This window comes from Thunnus maccoyii, chromosome 23 (genome assembly GCF_910596095.1).
Source record: "Thunnus maccoyii chromosome 23, fThuMac1.1, whole genome shotgun sequence".
In the NCBI taxonomy this organism is placed as follows: Eukaryota; Metazoa; Chordata; class Actinopteri; order Scombriformes; family Scombridae; genus Thunnus; species Thunnus maccoyii.
This window is the reverse complement of record NC_056555.1, coordinates 1,208,344-1,213,481: the sequence shown is the minus strand read 5'-3', so window position 1 is coordinate 1,213,481 and position 5,138 is coordinate 1,208,344. Positions and strand designations below refer to the sequence as shown.

General features: G+C 40.0%; 1 long non-coding RNA gene across 1 annotated transcript; it reads right to left on the bottom strand.

Annotated features, from left to right (window-relative positions):
• Window positions 1–1,496: 1,496 nt before the first annotated feature.
• Window positions 1,497–4,930, bottom strand: LOC121890644. The gene is made up of 3 exons (XR_006093859.1): window positions 4,450–4,930; window positions 3,357–3,449; window positions 1,497–2,116 (listed from the first exon to the last, which is right to left on the bottom strand). It is a non-coding gene; the product is annotated as an uncharacterized LOC121890644 (long non-coding RNA).
• Between the last annotated feature and the right edge of the window lie 208 nt (window positions 4,931–5,138).

Here is a 5,138-nt window from a genome sequence, read left to right as displayed (position 1 = left end):
TTATCTTCAGCATGGGGCTGACATATCTTGCCAGCTGAGTGAAGTTAGTTTCCTCATATTTTGCACAGAGCCATGCGTAATTGGAAACTCAAAGTCCCATCTCATGGTTGTCTGCAACAGCAATTCAGAGACTTCAAAGCAGTGCCACGCTACACCTCACCAAATCTCCTCACAGAGAAACCCCTCCTCCCTGTCTCCTCCCTAGGACAGACAACACCCTCCCCACCCCCACCCCCACCCCCACCGCCACCACTAACTATACTGCACATAGTTGCATATTCATGATCAAGTGATAGGCTAAACATTGCAATCGCTCACATCATCTGTCCTATCTTTTATGCTGGGAGTATCTGCGTGGGTGTGTTGGAGAGTCTATAGGACAAGAGTCTGCAGTCTGCAAGCAGTAGCTCACAAAAAAGCCATAAAATTGGCATTAAATGCCTCAGTAAGTTTTAATGATTTTTCCAAAGTAGGACACTCTGGCGGAGACAGCGTCTTAAGATAATACACCAAGGTTTGTTCGAGTAAAAGAAAAATGCATATAAACCTCCTCAAGTAATCATTAGCACTAGTCATGTATATTGTCAGGGACTTGAAGCAAAATTCAATAAGAGATCAATAATAGAAATCAACTTAACAACAATTCTTTAATTCCTTCAGTTCAGAGATCTTAAAATGACTTGGGCTGCATTCAGACCAAAATCAGCCCTGCGTTGGTGGGGGCGTGTTGTTTAAGGTACCAATGAAACAATGAAAAACCATCCAGGAAGTCATGTTGGAGCTACAGATTAATTCATTTAAAGGTTTATCAGACACAAAAACACAGCACAGTGGTTTGTAATACTCACAGACAGGATGTTACAACAAATGTAAACAGCATGTATGTGATTGGCCAATGCAGCACCTTGCTGGATGGCGTTGCAGCAAAAATTGACCCCGGCTCAACTTTTTTGCCAGATGACTCTTTATTGTTTTGTGGACCCCACTGCACTGGCACCCCTGCTGCATCAACACACTGCCCCCATTCAAATGAAGGAATGAATTTGACCACATGCTAATATTTACTTACAATGTCCTTGCTTTTTCTTTTTGCCTTGCTGTTGTTACTGAATATCACCGCTAACTCTAATGGTCTCCTTGTCAATACTGTAGAAACTATTGATTGGTATTCAATATAACATCTTTTGAACCCTGTCCAACCAAATCCTGTATCTTAAATATTTGCATCAATTGAAAGATGCCCATTTTACTAAAACCTCAGCGAAACTACTGAATATGGCAGCACACACTATAAGACAAGGTTTTCCTCCAGGGGCCTCAAAAGCCTGGATTCTATGTATGTTTACATTTCTCTGATAAGGATCTCTAGTGTCCATGTCCATCTGTCAAGAGTATGGCATGATGTTTTTCTAGAGCCTCAATACCTTGTGAGGAAGAGGTTGCAATACATGGACACAAACATATAACATACAAAAGTGTCATAACCTTAAGAAAAACCAAACCACAATCATTCTCCAACCCTAAGTAGTTTTTTCTGCCTGAACTTAACAATCAGTGGCAGATCAGGAACAGTCATATGAATCAATGGTGATTGGTGAGATGTTTGGATGGCAGGGATGAGTATGTCATCCTGTCCATGAGGCAGGAATATGTTAATATTGGTTGTTTTTAAAGACAATAAGAATATTTTGTTGTTTAATTTGTAGGAATTGTAATGTACTGTAGGACTCATCAGAAGTAAAGATACCTTTGTGAAAATTCAATACCCTATTTGACATTATTCTAGAGGCTACCTAGTTTTTAATGGTTTTAGTCATTCTGGTGTTCTTTGCCTCAAACAACGGTTGCATGAACATAATTTGTTGATCATGTGGTCACTCTTTCTTCATCCTTAGTTTGTCATAGACAGTAAAGGTGTGTATGTAATTCCAGTGTGTGTGTGTGTAAGTGTATCTTCTATACATTTAATGCTGTATGTGTTGCCATTGCAGCAGAGGATGAGGAGTCCACACTGCATTTTCCTCCCATGAAGTCCTAGCTAACCGTTAATCCGGTTAGTTACATCACAGAGCTTCTGTATCCACCAGCTCAGAAATCTTCAAGTCATTTACCCTGACTGAAAAAAAGAAGAAAAAGGAGAGAAAGCTTAGCTTACTTTGACCAACTGCCACATAAGATTTCACAGTGCACTGCTATCCCCCTAGTTTACTGTAATTAACTCAAAGTTAGCCACCTAAAGAGCTGCTCTCCTCTCTCCCTCCATCATATGATATGTGCTGGAGAGAATGCATTTACTCTGTTTAAGTAACTATTTTGCTGAGTAGACATAGCAGTACTAGAGGGATTAACTCCTTGTTGGTATTGCAGGGAAAACAGAAATCTGGAATATGAAGCATCATGAAAAACACATGGAACACTTTTTTAAGAATAATTCCTTTTATTCCTCTTATTTTTTATTCATAATTTTTTATCAGTAACATTGCACTCACCAATTTAATTGCTGAGATCTATGAACATGGTAATTACAGCTGCAGTGATTAGTTGGAAATTGATTAGTTGCCAACTATTAAATTAATCACCAACTATTTTGATAATCGATTAATCATTTTTTAAGAGAAAATAATTAAAATGATCTGATTCCAGCTTCTCCAAATGTGAATATTTTCTGGTTTCTTTAGTCTTATATGACAATAAACTGAATATCTTTTGGTTGTGAACTGTTGTGGACAAACCAAGACATCTGAAGTTGCATCTTGGGCTTTGGGAATCAGTAATCGACATTTTTCATCATTTTCTGACATTTTGTGGACCAAACAACTAACAGACATATTGAGAAAATAATCGACAGATTAATCAAATGATTTCTAGTCGCAGTCCTAATGCTGACATCACTAAACAGAAGTCTGACAAGCCAAGAAAACTGAGTCTGTCCTCCCAAGAACAACAACAGCATACTTCATTTGTTCAAATGATTAAAGGTGCAGACACAGCGAATCTATTGATGGATGTCAAGTCAATGGATCCCATTCATTTTCTATGGATAACAGGAGATCCGGCTGTACAGTGCATGATGGTTACGGCACAGCGAGTTGAAGGACCACCTGCCGTTTCTGAATTTGCATATCACAACTCGACCTCAACTTTATGCAAATGACGTCCATCACGCGGATGGCTTGTGAAACTCAGATCAAACTATCAAACAAGGCAGTGCTGATCAAATATGAATCAAGCATTGCCTATTTTACCCCTCAAATGTTTTCAGAAACATACTTTAGTGTACTGTTTAGCTGTAAAATGAGAAAGTTTATAACGTGGCAGCCATGTTGAAAACATCAGAGCAAAAACCAAGGACTGACCAACTTGCAGTACATCACCCATCACGTCACCCCAGAGCGTTCAGTGGTCTGGTGCATCCAGATGCATCCTCACCAGAGTCTTTGTGTCTGCCCCTAAAATATGACAAAAAAATTTCGTTTACCCAAACAGATCCCTACCATACCCTAACCAACCAGTGAAAAACAATGTCTTCATGTGAAAGGGGTTGTCAGATCAGAAACAGCCTGTGGGTCATTGTTAAAGGCATTTATAAACAACATTTTCTCATTTAGTTTGGAGAACTTGCGGGAGACACGAGCACTCAGACAATCAGACAGGCTAGCAAAGAGAAAACGAAGATGTACTATGACTGATTATTAATGACATCTCTGGCGCACTCATTTTTAGAGTACATTCATGCTGAGACAGTTGAATTTGTGTATCTTTTTATTTCAGTTTGCATGCAGACTAAAACAACATTTTTTCTCACCCAAAAACTGAGCTTTTCCAAAACGGTCTGCAGAGTATAAATCTGCATAAATCAGTGTGTATGGGGAAAACAGCTTTTGCAAAACAACATGTTAGCTGAGGGTTGGGGCTGTGTGGCATAAAGCTAAGACGACAACTGCTCATATATGGTGAGAGCCTATAGACCAGTTTTCTATTGAGGACCTGTTCAGTCACACTGGATTTCTTTACACTTGTAGGCAAGGCCTCAGGGTGAGGCTTTAACTTGCTTTTCCAATGTTCTTTGTACAAACATGTGTAAGTACATGCATACACACACCAAAGGACGCCCAAATCCCTTTACAGTATCTGCATGATATGGTTGCTATAGGTATTGTTTACTCACCTTCACCAGCAGGATAGCAAACAGGGATTACACATTTCAACAGCCTGCTTTAGGCCTCTGAGAACAGATGTACCAAAGACCATAGTTTCATAAATCCCTCTATTTTACACTGTAATCAGATTACCTCTGGATGGATGCCAATGATTACCATGACATACGAGCACTAAGTGATACACAAACATTCCCTTAAGGTGGAGCTTTAAGAATAAAGTTTCCTGATTGTATAAAACATGTCCACATTAAGCTTTACATTGCTCCCTGTAAACTGTTCATTTGTTTACCTGCATATTTCAGCAAGGGTCATGTCTGTAGGACTGAACAAACAATTCAGCACTCCCAGGCAGGGCCACAATAGTTCCAGTACATTTGCTGTCACCATCTCTTTTTAAGCTCCATTATTCTCCACCATGCAACTGTAATTAAAGTTGGTTGAAAAATGAGTCAGTATATGGGGCAGATAAGAGGGGGCTGTGTGTGGGTGTACAGATGTTGAATGGAAGCATCACATGAGCCAGTCCTGCAGTATTCCTGTATATATACAGCCTATCAGTGCTGGAGAGTCCAGCTTTAGCACTGTGTGGCGTCAGGGTTTGTCACGTTGGCTCCTCAGCACTTCTGCTTATCTCCTCAGTGCATGCAGGCAGCAAGGCCGCTCCACAGTCTGAAAAACCAAGGTCATCTCCCTTCTCTCTCTCTCTCTGGCTTGTGAGAATAGAAACACAGTCCTCCTTAGATACTGAGGCATGTGCTGCTGACAAAGGACAAGCTGCTGGATGCTCAGAGAAAAAAGACAGAAAGTGTCGTTAGACATCAATGCTTCACTTCTTACCTCAGCTCAACTCAGTATATGTTTGATTTACACATAGAGTTTTTAGTCTTGATCCATCCAGGAGAAGTCAACATTTCCAGCCAAACCCCACTTCACATTCATATTCATGTATTTGTTAAGGTGACCCCTATGACATTGATA